Genomic DNA, 16,819 nt, shown 5'->3' with positions numbered 1-16,819 from the left:
CATGAAGATCTTCAAGTGTCATCTCAATGAGTATGGATTTTATATTGGTGGTTTTAAGGCAACACTGAAGGATTTTATTTTACTTTTTTATTTTGAAGAGAATAAACCAAGCAAAATAAAACAAAATAAAGCAAATCAAAACAAGCCAGTGTAAGTGACACAGGACTTCAAAACAAAACAAAATCAACAATGGTTACCATAATGACTCTTGTTTTATTCAAAATAGCTACAGATGCCCTAAAACATAGCAAAAATCCAACAAAATAGAACAGAATAGAACCGATAAAAACATGACAATGAATGCAATAAAGGACTTCAAAACAAGACAATAATAAATCCAAAATGGGTACTATATCTTGCTATCTTTGAAATAGATGCCCATGTCTTCAGATATAACGAAATCAAACAAAACAAAACAAATAGAATAAAACCCAACCCATCAAACCAATGAAAATGATACAGACTTCAAAACAAGATAATATGGAATTAACAGTGGCTACTGCCTTCAAAAGGGGATCTCCAATAGATGCTACACTGCATACAGTATTCTCTGAATAGATGATCAGGCCACCAGCCCTAGACCTGCAAAGTCAATGAAACACCAAACACCACAAGCATCAAATTGTATTTCATCTCAATAGCTATCATCACAGCCTGTGTTTCTCCAGATCAGCTGGTAGCTTATGGGGATTAGGAGGCATGGTTTGGCTTTTCTTGCTTCCCAGCCCGCATGCCAGAAGAGGCTGGGGTCTGGCTGTCTCCCCACTGGTGGCCCATACATGGTGCTGGTTTGCAGGGATGGCTTACTTCTCTTCCCTCACATTTCATAAATGACATTAATTCATGGGAAAAGGCTGGGGTTCAGCTGTCTCTGCACTGGCAGAGCCTGCACATGTTGCTGGTTGACAGGGCTTACTTGTTAGTGATTCTTGTTCTCCTCCCCCGCAGTCTGAACACAGTGCTGAGTCATGGGAAAAGGCTGGGGTCTGGCTGTCCCCCAGTGCAGGGTTTTAAATAGAAAAGAAAATAATTGAGAATTTATGTTAGAATCTAGAGGCAAATATTCTGACAGAGATATTTTGTAAACATGCACCTGAGGAAATATAGTGGTCTTGAGGTCCCAAATTAAAATTTTCAATGTGGCACATCTTTCTACAGTGAAATTGAGATGAAAAATTTTCTAAGAGACAGCTGGGTATAGTAGCATATGCCTATGATCCCAGCCCTGTAGGAGGCTGAGGCAGATGGACTGCAATTTAGCTATGTAGTGAGACTGTTTGAAAAAGAGAGAAAGAAAGAGAAAAGAAAAGAATAGAAAAGAAATTGGGGATGTAGTTCATTGCAAATCCTCTGGTTTCAACAAAAAAATATGTCCATAATCATTTTAAGATGTATCAAATCATGTTTTCATTTTTGAAAGTATTACATATTCGGAATTGTGTGGGCCAAATAATGCAATTCTGTGGAAAGAAAAGGTCATGTTACTCAATATCACATAAGAGTACTGACCCCTAAGTACCTAAAAAGGACATTAGACACTTTGGAGGCTATCACAGTTGTCAAATTTCACCAATTGTTTTCTTTAGAATCAAATATTACCTGATATATAATAAATAAGCCCTACATTTATACGGAATTCATACACTTCAGGTGTCAAATGTCCCCCAAAGGCCCATGTATTAAAGGCTTGGTTTGTGGTGCTGTTGTGAAGTAGTAGAGGGAGTGAGGGCTCTGGGTAGTCTCTAGGTCCTTGGGGGCTCGCCCTGCCAAGGGAAGCTTAGAACCCTGGTCCTTCCGTCTCTCCTCTCTTTGTCCCCTGGCCTGTGATGTAAGTGGTGGTCCACTGCATCTGTCTCCTGTGATGTGTTGTTTGTCACAGGCCGACACCAAAAAGGCCAACTAATCTCCAAAACTACACATCAAAATAGTTTCTTTTGATCAGCTTATTATCTCAGGTATTAGGTTATAGTAACAGAAAGCTAACTAATACAGGTGTTTATACAACTTCCAGGAAAAATTAGTGAGAAATTGTGGTTGAAATCAGTGTGGTTGGACCTGAATGAGGAATTAGGTGTGCCGTAAATGTGAACGATGTGAAATGAGAAGGACTGAGTAGATTAAAAAAAATGAATAGGAAGAGATGGGGTGGTGGTGATGGGGCTATTGACGGTCCACAATTTTCTTCTCATGACTGTGACTGTAGAAAGAACATTTTAAAACTTTCTGTAATGCACACAAAAGATAAAGCTAGACCTGGATTTGTGATTTGTGAGGGCCAACATAAGGACTGGAAAAGTCTTATATGGGTACACCTAATCATCAATAGCATTTAAATATTAAGACATAACTGTAATTCATGTAATAATGTATAATTCAAAAAACATTTTAGTTTTAAGAAAAAAAGTATAGATGTTATCTTAGTTATTTTTTATTGGTCACTGAGACAAAATACCTGATATCCAAAGTTGGGAAAGGAAAGGTTTATTTCTTACAGTTTTTGGAGGTTCAGTCCATACTAAGATGGCTCCAAGGCAGGCTGGCATGGCAGAGCTGCAGTTCATGGTGGCTGCAAACAGCAAGCGGGAAACTGGCAAGAGAGCAAGACACATCTTCTTTCATTACATCACATCCTGGCTCCAGCCCTAGCACTGACCATCAATCCAAGCACTATACAATGAACCAATCACAGTGCATAATGTAAATGCATGAGGCCTGGGGGCCACCAACATAAACCATGACATTCCACCCCTGGACCCCAGGACTCATGTACATCCTTTATACAAAAGACATTTAGTGCATCACCAAGAGTTGCCAAAGTCCTAACAGTTTCAGCATTGCTGAGAAGTCCAAGTCCCAAGTCCAAGATCTATGGCAAACTCTTAACTGTAACCCCTTGTACAAATGAAACAAGTTTAAACATTTCTGAAATGCAAAGCTACAAGATAAACATTACCATTCCAAAAGTTAAAAACAGGGGAATATAAAGCATTGGAAACAAAGCAAGTCCAACATCTAGCAGGACGAACATTAAGTCCTAGAGTTCCAAGCTCAGCATCTGAAGCAATCTGGTTGCAAGCTCCAAAAGGCTTGGGTGATTCCACCCCCATGGCATTTACAGGGATTTTAGCTCCCACATAGTCTCTCTTAAACCCTCTCTGCTTGCTTTTTGCAGCTTTCTTTGGATGATCCACTTTCCTGGCTTTTCCAAATTTCTGACATCTCCACTGCACCTTTGACTTCAACCTTACATCTTCACAAATTGCCCTCTCAGGGGCACAGTGCTTGGCCTCCAAGGCCCTTTGCAATCAAGGTGGAAGCTGTCTTACCCTAAGAATTTGTGCATTTTCCTTGCACCTAAAATCAGCACCATGTGGATGCCACCAAGGTTTGCTGCCATTTGGAGCAGTAGCCAGGCTTTTTTCTCTCTTGGCTGTAGGGGCTGATTGCCTGGACTGCTGGCCTCTGTGAACCTGATTGTGAAGAAAAGCTTCTCTATGTTGCTGCCATTCTAGAACCTCATATGGACTCCATTGCCATCCTGGAGCATGGTGCTCTGCAGCTTTCTCCTCTGAGCAAATTCTTTCACTTTTGCAGTTATGAGGCTGCAAAGGGTGGGACCCGCTGCTTCTTGGGATCCCCTGGGGCCATTTTCTTATCTCCCTATTTCTCCTCAGCAGTCAAAGTCTCAATTCTGTCTTTACAATCCACAGCTTTCCTGGAATTTTCCTTGTAGCCAAACTCACAGTATTGTAAATTATCCTGCTGGGCTCTTTACTCTTGATTTGCAACATAAAGCTGGCTAAAAGCCCCCAACAATAACCATGCCACAGTCTCAACAGTCAACTGCTTTGAAATTTCCTTTTCCGATTAATCACTCCATTGCCTTTTGTCTCAGTCTCAGGCAAAGTCTCTGGGCATAAGCAAAATGCAGACAAACTTTCTGCTAAACCATAACACACATTGTGGGGAGTCCAACAACCAATGCAGTCCTTCCCAACAGAAATCTCCCAAGCATGATCTTTTACCATCAGGCTTTTTATCAGCCTTCTGGTCTCCTGAGCTCTGACCAGAATCTCCTCTACAGAACAATCTAAGCTGCTCCAGCTCTATGCGTCCAGGCAACATGTCCAAACTTTTTCAAACTCTGCCCACAAGCCATTTCCAAGGCCTCTCAAAAAACACAGTCAGGTATAGTCACAGCAACAACCCCACTCCTGGTACCAAAATATGTCTTAGTTATTTTTTACTGGTCACTGAGATAAAATATCTGAAGCCCAAAGTTGGGAAAGGAAAGGTTTATTTCTTACAGTTTTTGGAGGTTTCAGTCCGTACTCAGTTGGCTCCAAGGCAGGGTGACATGGCAGAGGCGCAGTTCATGGTGGCTGCAAACAGCAAGTGGGAAACTAGCAAGAGAGCAAGACACACCTTCTTCCTGCCATTATATACCATCCTGGCTCCACCCCCATGTGAATGTAGCACTGGACCATCAATCTAAGCACTATACAATGAACCAATCACAATGCATAATGTAAATGCATGAGGCCTGGGAGCCATTGACATAAACCATGACAGATGTCATAAATGTTAGTATTCCACTTTTTGTGAGTGATGAATTTGTAACAGGAAACTTGTATTTTTATACTACATGCAAAGCATCACAGTAAATAGAATGCTGGTTACACATCTGTACTCTTATAAAAAGTATAGGTATGAAAATATTATACCAAGTAAATTTTTTACTAAATGCAGGCTACTATTTGCTTTGGTTATTTTCCTTGTATTTTAGTTACAAGAGTGTTGTAGACAAGGAAGAATATTTTTGTGGAGACCACGAGATACTTAATAGATATTGGTCACCACTAATAATGCCGGTAATGCACCTTGCACCCAGAACATTTGCCTTTGAGATTATTATTCTAGATGCCTTTTTAATTGCTACCATTGGATATACTTTGTTTAGTTTTAACTCTGTTTTATGTATCTAAGGGGCTCTTTTTAATTTTTTTTCAGTAGCCCATATTATGCTTATATTTAACAAGGAGTCTAAGTATGGAGAATGAAGAATTTTTAAATGGAGATCTGGAGACTCACAGTTTCCGACTGGTGACCTCCCACTGCCTTTGCTGTCAGCACAAAAAGGGATTAACTTTAATGTAATTTTTGAGTTAATTAGATGAACAATAACAAAACCATTGTATATGCACAAAAAAGCCACCTCATTTTAAGAAAGCCAGATAAATTCATGAAATCAAATTGCTTCAGGAAAGGTATACTTATATTACAAAAACCAGCAAAATTTTTCAGTGATGAAATTTTCTGTTGAATTTAAAATTTGAGGTTGGCATTTAAAATTTTAAATTTAGTCAGATCAAAGTAAAATGCATTAGTTTTGTATGTGAATAGCCTTCTTTGCATCCGATAGCTTTTGCAGCTCTCAATGATCATTACTAATTTCATCTTTTACTAACTATGCATACTATCTCTGACATAGGGAAAAGTCAGAAAGGTGCAGTGACCTGTCCAGGTCACAACCTAGTTAGAGTGTAGGACCTGTACTTTTGTCTTAGTCAATTTATTATCTCTGAGATTCAATACCAAATACCTGAAGCTTAAATGAGAGGTCTATTTTGGCTCATGGTTACAGTCCTCTGTCCGCTGGCTTCAAGGCAGAACTTGCATGGTGGGGCCTGCGAAGAGGACAGCTGCTCAGGTCACAGCTGCTCATGTCTCTGGGAAGCAGAGAGAGAAGGGAAGAGTCAGGAAGGCAGATATATCCCTCTAAGTCATGCTCCCACCTTACTGCACCAGGCCCCATCTCCCAACAGTAAATTCAGATGCTGAACTCACCAGTAGATAAAGCCACCAATGAGTACAGGTACCCCATGATACAATCACACTTCAAAGCCCCACTTCTGAGTGCATGATGGTTTCTGGGGACATTTTACACTCAGCCATGATGACTTCTATGCCAGCATCACTTTTATGAAGCATCATTCTTGGAATGTTTTTGTTTTTATTTAATTTAGTAGGGGTATGTGGCTATTGCAAATTATTTTGGACATCCTGCTTATTAAAATATTGTTGCATTTATTGCAGATTTTGGAAGTATATCTTTTAAATTAAAAAATAACGAACATTTTATATTACATTTTCAAATAACTTCCTTATTTGAAAATTAAGCAAATCTATGATATCACATATATTAAATTTAGGATAGATGCCACTCTTCTTAATAAGTTAGTGAATATTCAGTTGATATTTCATTCTACATTCTGGAATACAATTTGATATTACTTCTCTGTAATTAAAACTATTCACTCATCAATTTGTGTCATGACCATTGATGTCTTTTGAGAAAATATTATAAGTATGACTTTGATGGAATGGTTTAAAGAAATATGCATAACACATAAGCAGAATAAAATTTATGCTCAGCATCATTTTGATTTAATAAGGGCAGAATCTAATTTCAATCCATCAAGAACAAAAAAGGATGGAGCTATGCAAACACATTAGGCATTCAGGTGATGGGACTTCAATATTAGCCCATTAAATGCAATAAATTATAAAACTCTATTTATCCGGGATTTTACACAAAGCTGGTACTCAATAATGCTGGCTGGTCAACTGACTTTGATAACTTATTGACTTGCCTGGCTTATTCCTTTTCTGTTTTTTTCTATTTGCTGCCTGGTGAATCCATGGTTTATCAACCAGTTTCCAGATTCAGGATAGGCTTTTCCTTTGAAATAATTTTCTTGCTGTTTTTTTTTTTCTTTTTTCATTTTTTAAGATGTTCTGAAAAGGGTATTATGGGTAAGCAGGAGAAATGGCAAACTGCCTGTATGGCTGCCGGTCCCAGTGCCTCAGTACAAGGCAGAGCAGAACAAGTCCAGACATCGGATTATTAGTGACACATTTGCCATCCCAGGGGAACTGGGCGGAAGCGATTCACTCAAAGAAGGTGGAGTAACTGGTGTTACTCAAACTTTTACTCTGCTGGATCTCCCAGCCCTTGGGTCCTTCTATTTTATTGTGGTTCTAAAAGTCAAACCCGAAGTCACAGACATGAAAGCATGTATTTTAAAACTAAGTTAAATTCCCATCCCTGTTTGGTCCTATGAGCTTTGTGAAGTCTGGCCACTTTTCCAGCCTTCTATCCTTCAGCTTCCTGTAAGACTGAGGCTATGCTGAGATGGTAACCTATTTTCTTTCTTTCTTTGGTGGTACTGGGGTTGAACTCAGGGCCTTTTGCATGCCAAGCAAGCACTCTACCACTGAGCTACATTCCCAGCCCTTAGTAGCTCATTTTCTAAAAAGTCTCCAAGCTCCACTAACAATATGGTGTTAATTTAATGTTAATTACTCTGATTTCATCATTATACATTGTATACATGTATTGAATTATTATACTTTAGTCCATAAACTTGTAAATTAAAATAAGAAAAATATAACTTCAAAAGGTACTTTGCCAGCTAGTCATTGAAAGAGAAATTAAAGCAATTTGTACCAATTAAAGCAATCTATGCACTAATCTTTGTCTCTTTTTTTATGAGTATATGTTTACAATACATGATGAATACATTACTCATGGTAAATTGGTATATACATATATCAAATCTTGTTCCCTTTTATTGCCTCTTCCCCCTCCCTCCAGGCTCTCTCTCCGATCCCCTTCCTATCTACACAAAGTCTATCTCCTGTTTCATATCACCTTTTATTTTGCTCCTAAATTATTTATACTTTTGATTTTGCATGTAAGAGAATCATGTGTTATTTAACTTTCTGTGTCTCTCTTATTTTACTTATGGCCTTAAGGAGCACCATTTTCCAATAAATGACTCAAACTTATTCATTATGGCTGGATGGTACTCCACTGCGTACATAAACTACACTTTCTTTATTCACTCATCTGTTTTGAATGTGTAGGTCGCTTCCAAAATTTAGCTATTCTTAGCTGTGCTGCTATAAACATGGGTATGCAAGTATAACTATGATATAATGGCCTTAATTCTTTCAGGAAGATACCCAGAAGAGGTACACCTAGGTCAAATGGAAATGTTATTTTTAGTTTCCTGAGGAATTTCAGTACTCATTTCCATAATGATTGCACTAGTTTGCATTTCCATTTTTTCCCCTCACAACCTCACCAGTATTTTTTTTTTTTTGAATTTGTGATGATAACCATTCTTTCTGGAGTAAATGGAATCTCAGAGTTGTCAACTTGCATTTCTCTACTGGCTAAATATACTGGCAGTGAACTAAGCTTTATTAGGGTAGCTAAGTATCAGAAAATGAGTTTTATATTAAAAATTAATCTATAATAACATAATTTTTTAACAGTAAAGATATGTTTGAGTCAATAGTTTTTTGGCAGAGTTTATTCTTTCTTATACAGATCTTTCTTCAATTTTCAAATAGTTTTATTGTTAGAGAAAAAGTCACTCAAGTTGTTTTTGTTCTACTGTATCCCACATCTGTAACTACATATTTATCAGCAATTACTAACTCTGAATGAAATTTCATCCCTACTGAATGACTTGAGTCATCTTTGAGTCTTTTTTCAATTTACTGATGAAGTAAACAAGTTTTGCCAGTGCATGCATTTCCAGTAACCAACCTTTTAAGCAATGGTAGGCTCCCAACACAACTGCGATGCCTTAGGACTGCTGCTGCCTCTTGCCAAGTTGCTGACTATGGTTTGGTTCAAAATGGCAGACATCTAGGTCTTTTGATGAGTGACAAACAAGGTACTAAAATAAAACAAAACAATTAACTATGGAGTGGTGCCATGCTTAGTCGAGTTTAGCTTGTACTTGACAGCCCTGTAAATGACTAAGATGCCAAGTGGTTTACTCAGGAGAATCTCAATAACTTAATTTTTACCTATTTTCTCAGATATTAATGAAGTATAACAAATGTTGTGAGATTTACATTAGTAAGACAGTAAAGGCAGTTTCTGTGTTGGAGGGCTGGGTGGCTCTGGGCAAGTTTCAGAACTTTTTGAAGTTGCACCCTTCATATCTACTTCATGTGTCTGATGTGTGTGATTCCTGGATAGGATGTATCTCTCACATACCCCATATTGGTACAAAATTACAGCAATTTGGCTCTAAATCCTATCGTCATTTTTATTGCTATTTGTAAACAGTCAATAATTCTACAGTTTTTTTTGGAGGGGTTTCTCATGTAAGAGAAACTAAGCTATGTGTCTGGTTTATTTTACTTACCATTATAGTTTTAAGGTGCATTTATTTTCTTTCAAATGACTAGCTTATCCTTTATGGTAGAGTAGTACTCCATTGTATATAAATACCACAAGATCTAAGAAAAAAACTAAAATAAAAAGAAAACTATCTAGTAGAAAACAAAAAAAAAAAAGATCCTAAAGTTAGCATGATAGAGTAAGTATAGAGCTATTGTCAAGAAGTTGTGAAATTAAATAAATATGAAGGGATATTTGCTGTATTAGGTATTATAAGTTCTTATATGATAACTATAATAAAAATAATATAAATATTGGGTGAGAAAATTATCTAATCAATGATACAGAACAGAAAGCACAGAAACTGATTCAAATAGTCTTTGGAGTAAGAACTTAGTATATGAGATTCTGACATTTCAATCTGGTTGGCAAACAGAAGAGAATTATCTCATAACCAGCTAAAACAATGGACAGAGAATGTTCCCTGGGAGAAAAGAAGCTTAGAACAAATACAAAGAGAAATGTCCTCTGGATCAGTGAAGGAGGGAGGAGGAAGGAAGGAAGCAGGTCATGAATAACGTTAGAGCAGGTTATAGGTCTTTATGTACAAGGCAGTAAAACCCAAAAGCCATTAAAAATGGATAGATTTGACTGCATAAAATCCTTTTATTTTTTCCATCAGTAACATTTACAGTTATTTGGTCTTAAGGTTACCTTAATTAAGTAAGCACATGTACTTACCTTCATAAGAATGAAGCCAGACACGTAAAACAATATTTGAGATGGTTTTAAATGTCTGACAAGAGTTTCTTTTTAAATAATACTGATGACAAATACCTCAATATCTTTAGTGGTGATTTACCTTATTTTTCAAATTCATAAGTAAAATTGTGTAGAATATTGATGTTTTAAACTACATATACATTGTTCAATGTCTAAATAAAAGTAATTAATCTATACATCAACTTCAGTAGTTATTTTTGTGATGAGGTACTCAATATCTACTCACTTAACAAATTTTAGGGATATAGTATATCATTACTTTTTTTTTTTACAAATCCATTTTACTTCAAGGAGAAAAAGAAAAATAAAAGAAGAAAAAAATAAACAATTTTAAAACATGTCAATCAGAGGACAACAGCAGTACATACATTGCTCATTGTCATCTCCAAATCATTCACCCAGAGCACACCTGCACTCAGTTGTCTGAACAATACCAGCACAAATCTTTCTTTTCAGTGAATTCAGAGAAATTAGTAGGATAACTGTCTTAACTATTTAAAAAATATACATGCACACATATTGTTTCTTTCACCTCACAGTAATGAGAAAATATGATGTTCACACATATGTCTTATTTATTTCACTATTGAGTATGGTCTCAAGTTGCATCCATTTCCCTATAAACTCTTCAGCTTAGCCTTCTTTATGGCTGAGTAGTACTCAGTTGTATAAAAATACCACATCATTTTTATCCATTCTTCAGTCAATGGGCATTTAGGTTATTTCCAAGATCTGGCTATTACAACGTGTGCTACTATAAACATGGTGCACATACATCACTGTGGTATGATGTTTTTAATTCTTTTGGGAAGATATGGAGAAGGGGAATAGCTAAGTCAAATGGGACCTCTAGTCCTAATATTTTGAAGAATCTTCACACTGATTTCCACAGTGGTTGTACCAGTCTGCATTCCCACTAACAACGGAGAAGGGTTCCTTTTTTCTTACAGCCCTTCTAGCATTTTGGTATTGCTTAATTTCTAGATAATAGAATTAAATCTTTCCTGGGTGAGGTGGAATTTCAGTGTTATTTTAATTGGCATTTGTTGAAGGACCAAAAATGATGAACATTTTTTCACATATTTATTGGTTCTTTGTATTTCTTCACCTGAGAAGTATGTATTCATCTCAGATGCCCATTTTTGGATTGGGTCTTTAAATTTGGGAGGATGTTTTTGAGTTTTTTATTGTTCTCGATATAATCCTTTGTCTGCAGAACAGCTGGCAAACATTTTCTCCCACATCACGGGACATCTTCACTGTGTTGGTGGTTTCTCCTGCTTACAAAAGCCTTTTAATACGATGAGATTCCAGTTGTTGGTTCCTTGTGACAGTTCCTGTGTAACTGGGGTTTTGTTCACAAAATCTCTGCCTATTCCAATGTCTTCAAGAGTTTTATCTACCTTCCAGCAGATCTAATGTTTCTATTTTAATAGTAAGGTCTTTGATCCATTCTGATTTTAGCCAAGTACCTGGTGAAAGCTATGGGTTCAGTTTTAATATTTGTATATGTAGAGCCAGTTTTTACACCACCACTTATTAAAGAGGACATCTCTCCTCTAGTGAATGTGTTTGCCACCTTTGCTAAAGATTAAGGTGGCTTAGTGTGTCAGCAGTTATTTCTGAATCTTCTAATCTGCTCCATTGATCTTTGGGTTATTTTTTTTTTTTTTGGCCAGTACCACCCCTTTTTTTATGACAGTAGCTTTATACTATAATTTCAAGTCAGAGATGCACCCTGTCTTGTCTTTGCCTTCACTCTTGTAGGTCTCTTCTGGCTCCAGATGAATTTTAGGATTGTTTTCTCTAATTCCATGAGATATGCTAATGGGATTTTGATTGGTATTGCAACAAATCTGTATAATAGTTTTGGAAGTGTCACTATTTTCATGATACTGGTTTTTCCTCCCAAGAGCAAGGGATATCGCTCTATTATCTAATATCCTTTTTCAATCTCCTTTTTCAGAATACTGTAGCTTTCAGTGTAGAATTCTTTTATATCCTTTTTAAACTGACTGCTAGGCATTTCATTTTTTATTGGTGCTATTGTAAAAGGCATCAAAATTTTTCTCTCAGTGAGTTTGTTATTCATGTACAGAGAGGCTATTGATTTTTGAGTGTTGACTTTGTAGGCAGCTACGTTACTGAATTTGCTTATTAAATCTACTAGTCTTTTGGTGGAGCTTTTTGGTTCTTCTAAGTAGAGTATCATGTCATCTGCAAATAATGGTAGTTTAACTTCTTCCTTTCCTTTATTCCTTTTTTTTCTTTCTCTTGTCCAATTGCTCCAACTAAAGTTTCCAGGACTATGTTGAGTAAGAATGGAGACAGCAGACGTCCCTGTCTTGTTCCTGATTTCAGAGTGAAAACTTTCAGTTTTTGTCCATTTATTATGATATGACGGTTGGTTTGTCATAGATGACTTTTATTAGATTGAGATAAAGACTATCTAATCCAATTTTCTGTAGGATTTTTATCATGAATGGGTGCTGGACTTTGTCAAAAGCGTTTGCTGCCTCTATTGTGATGACCATATGATTTTCTCTTTGGCTCTGTTAATATCATGTATTACATTTATGTAAGTTGAACTATCCCTACAACTCTGAGATGAATCCCACTTGATCATAGTGTGTAATCCTCTTGACAATTTGCTGCAGTCTGTTTGAAAGTATCTTATTAAGGATTTTTGCATCAATATTCATAAGGGAAATTGGCTGATAATTCCTTCTTACTTGGGTCCTTCTCTAGTTTTGATACCAGTGTAATGCTTGCTTCCAGGGATGAATTTGAGAGTATTGCTTCCCTTTAAATTTTATTAAAGAGTTTGAGAAGTAGTGGTGTTAGGTCTGCTCTAAATTTCTCATAGAATTCGGCAAAGAATTTATCAGGGCCTGGGCTTTTTCTTTATTGATAGGTTTTTAATTACATCTTCAATTTCATTCATTGATATTGGGTTATTTAGGATTTTTATATCTTCTTGGTTGAGCTTTGATAATTCATATGTGTATAGGAATCTGCCATTTCTTCTGCATTTTTCATCTTATTAGAATGTTCAAAGTAGGTATAGATGATCTTATGGATTTCTGCAGCTTCTGTTGTAATTTTACCCTTTTAATTCCTAAAACGAATTTGAGTGTTTTATTTCCTTTTTTAAATACGTTTGGCTATTTTAGTTAATCTTTTAAACAATCAGCTCTTCAATTCATTTTTTTTTGTATTGTTTTTAGTCTCCAGTATGTTCATTTCTGCTCTGATCTTTATAACTTTCTCTCTTGTACAAGTTTTTGGCGTAGCCTGCTCTTCTTTTTTTATAAGTTTGAGATTCAACATTAAGTAGTTTATATGCCTTTGATCTATTTTCCTGATATGGATATTTACTGCTATAATTTCCCCTCTTAAGACTACTTTCCTTGTGTTCAACAAACTCCAGTATGTTGTATTATCATTACCATTCAACTGTAAAAACTGTCTAATTACTTCTTTAATTCATCTGTGACCCATTGGTTTTTTGGTAGGGTACTATTTAATTGCCATGTGTATATGATGTTCATGTGGTTCCCTTTGCTTGGATTTCATTGTACTTTAGTCTGGTAGTATGCAAGGGATAATTTCAATTCCTTTGCATTTAGTTTAGCAGGTTCTATGAGTCAGTGTATGGTCTGTTTTGGAGAATGTTCTGTGTGCAGCTGAAAAGATTGTGTACTTATCTCTGTAGTTATCTGAGAGATTATTTATGATTTCATTTTTTTCCAGAGCCTCATTACATTGCTTTGTTGTTGCAAAACAACTTCAGAGAGACCTGGTAGGGATCTTTCAGATTATCCCGCCTCATTGACCCCTGCATTTTGCCTTTGGTGAACTGGATGTCTAGGGTTGCAATTTGCTTAAGTGTCTTTTTCTTTTCTTTTCTTTTTTTAGTTTAATTCCTGAGGTGATGCTTGTAAGTTGCCTATGGTGGGCTGCTTTATTTCTAGTATTTAGGACCCTTAGGTGATGATTACATCTCTGAGGTATTTTCCAGGTGTAGCTGGTTTTGGGGTTTTGAGTCTGTTGGAAGATCTTACCTCTTTAGTTTGTTGGAAATGAAAAATTATTGCTTACTTGGCCTAGTCCCTTGTTATTTGACACTGTGCCGCTGTATTCTCTGTGACTCTTAGTTAATCTCTATCATGGAATTCCAGGACCAACAGCTGTTTAGAACAGTTATTTCGATTTTGGCTATAGTGGTACCAATAGCATCAAACACAGCCTAGAAAACAATAAACTGACCTAACCCTTAATTTACAACTTTTAAGTGTATAAACTAGATTTGTGATTATATAACAAAATGTGAAAAAATTATCAGGTAATTATTTGCAATATATAAGCCTGTAATGTGCCAATTTTGTCCTTGAGGGTTAAAATTTAAAATGGAGTAAGTAGAAAATAGAGAAGTGGAATAAGAGAGATTAGAAGTTTGGAGGACAAAGGAGGATCATGCCAACTTGGAGTAACTGGTGCAGAATACTGAAGGAAAAGAGAGATGGAAGAGATAAAACAAATAACAGAACAAAACAGAACCACACTCACAAGAGGTTAGGAACCACTTTCACACTCATATAAAAACGATGAGAAAGAGAAAATTAAAAAAGAGAGAGAGAAAGAAAAAGCAAACAGTTCACTTCCAGGATTCTCTCTGGTTTCACTAGTCGACATCTCTAGAGTCTTGAATTGTGTTGATATCCCAGCAAGTCAGCAGTTACTTTTTGGTTGGATGGTGGATAACCCCAGCAGGCCTGCCCTCAGACCAGATTCACCGGGCTTACCACAGTCCAGGCAATTTCCTTGGGTCTGTGCCCAGAGGGGAGCTGCTAGACAATGCTAGCAGCAGTTCTGGGTTCTGAGCTCAGATGACCCATCTCTAAAATGGCTTCCAGCTAATTGCTCTCTGCTTGTGGGAGGACTAAGACCTTTGCACTCACTGCCAGCCAGTGCAGTCATCCATATCTACTGCTCCCCTCCACTGCCACATCTCTGCAGAGGCCTCCGGAGTCACCAGCCATCACTGTCATCATCACCATGCTTCCCCAGGTGCCACTGGCTACTACCTTCTTTTTCTTCTCACTGTCTTTCTGGGCTTTGATTCACATTTCAGATTTCCTGGAAAAGATAAAAGGAAGAGCCAGGGTGCTTCTGCTTTACTGCCTCATTGCTTGCTGCCTTTTGCCTGCCATAAACTGTTTCTCTTTTGAGATGCCCCTCTGCCATGCTATCCTGCCGTGGTGTCAGGCAGCTATGAACTAAAACTACTATAAGCAGTAACCTACAATACACCTTTCCTCCTTCAACTGTGAGTATCAGGTATTTTGTCTCAGAAACAAAAGAAAAGCAACTCAGACATATGTGTAGCCTGATCTGATTTTTATAAATAGAACAAAGTTATACATGCTAAATATGATTATAAATATATGTATTCTGTGTGTATGTGAACAAACATGGATAGATTTATACAAGAGTACATTTCAAACTGTTAAAATTGTTCAAAACAAAGGAATCATGTTGGACTGGAAGATAAGGAGGTCTTACTTTTTGTTTTCTATATTGCTTGAACCATTACCCAAGGCCCTCATTATTGTTATGTGCTGAATTGTGTTCTCCAGTAATTCATATCCTGGAGTCCTAAACTGTGGTTTCTCAGAAACCATATTATTATTATTATTTAGAAACAGTAATTGCTTATTTGTTCAGTTATGATGAGATCATACTGGAGTAGATGTCCTAATGACAGGCATCCTTATAAGAAGGGAAGGCTGGGTGTGGGGGCACATGCCTGGAATCTCAGCACTGAGGCGGCTGGGGTAAGAGGACTGCTGTGAGTTTGAGGCCAGCCTTGGTTACACAGTGAGTTGGAGGCCACCCTAAACTACATAATGAGACCCTGTCTCAGAAAAACAGAAAAGAAAAAAAAAAGGGTGGAAGGACACAGAGAGACAGACACACATAGAGGGAGGCTGATGTGAACAGACACAAAGATCCCGTACAAGCCACAACCTGGAACAGCTTCCCTCTCAGCCCACAGAGAGAACGAGCCCTGCCAGCACTTGGTGTGGGGCTGTTAGCCTCTTATATTGTCAGATAACAAATTACTCATGTTTACATCCCCCAATATGGCAGCCATAGGAAACTAATAGAATTACTCTTACATTACTGAAATATTCTGTATTTTATGAAAAAGTAAAACAAAATTTCATAAAATAATAAGATAATAACAATAGTTATTGAACTCTGTATTGTAATCTTAAAAGTAGTGACTCAAAATATAAGACATATTCTTGCAAGAGGGTAAGGAATGAAAAGAACCACATTTCATAAGTTTATTCACTTAAGAAACAGTTATTAGGTATCTACAATGAACTAGATATCCTATATTAATTTACCAAATATTACAAAAATGCTAGCAGACGAGGATTAGCACCTGTTGCTTACAGATGAAGAAACTGAATTTCACAGAGCAGTAACTTTCCCGATGTCACACAGTGAACCTGGAGGTGGTGGGAGCGGGAGTGGGTCCAGGTCTGGCTGATTCCAGGCCCTGTGATGGAGCTGCTTTTCTGTGTAACTGCCCTGCTGAATGCTCCAGCTCATCACTGTCCATTTCAAACCTTTAAAGAACACTCAGTGAAAAGTGAACTCTCCCCTCCCCCTAAATGTATAATGTCAACATGAAGCACAGGATAAAAATGCCAGAAGCAGATAGCTCATAATACCTGATACCAAAGTGGACCGGTTTAATGGAATATTCTTTTATTGTACTGTATCAAAGGGAAAGACAGTGAACAATGGTGATAGCCT

General features: G+C 37.1%; 1 long non-coding RNA gene across 2 annotated transcripts in view; it reads right to left on the bottom strand.

The window, feature by feature from the left end:
- Positions 1 to 320: 320 nt before the first annotated feature.
- The window catches only part of LOC134477284 (uncharacterized), a 35,612-nt gene continuing 19,113 nt past the window's right edge, over positions 321 to 16,819 (bottom strand). Inside the window, exons 1-6 of one of the 2 annotated variants that reach the window (XR_010049219.1) lie at positions 14,950 to 15,367; positions 8,621 to 8,753; positions 5,603 to 5,729; positions 4,308 to 4,382; positions 2,493 to 2,587; positions 321 to 990 (exon numbers count right to left, since the gene is read on the bottom strand). This is a non-coding gene — a long non-coding RNA (uncharacterized LOC134477284). Of the gene's footprint in view, positions 991 to 2,492; positions 2,588 to 4,307; positions 4,383 to 5,602; positions 5,730 to 8,620; positions 8,754 to 14,949; positions 15,368 to 16,819 lie in introns of those variants that run through there. The other variant, XR_010049218.1, reaches the window with a different exon arrangement.

This window comes from Cavia porcellus, unplaced genomic scaffold (assembly GCF_034190915.1).
Source record: "Cavia porcellus strain 051 isolate PalLab524CR breed Dunkin Hartley unplaced genomic scaffold, mCavPor4.1 scaffold_8, whole genome shotgun sequence".
Taxonomy (NCBI): Eukaryota; Metazoa; Chordata; class Mammalia; order Rodentia; family Caviidae; genus Cavia; species Cavia porcellus.
This window is presented reverse-complemented; position numbering and strand designations above follow the sequence as displayed.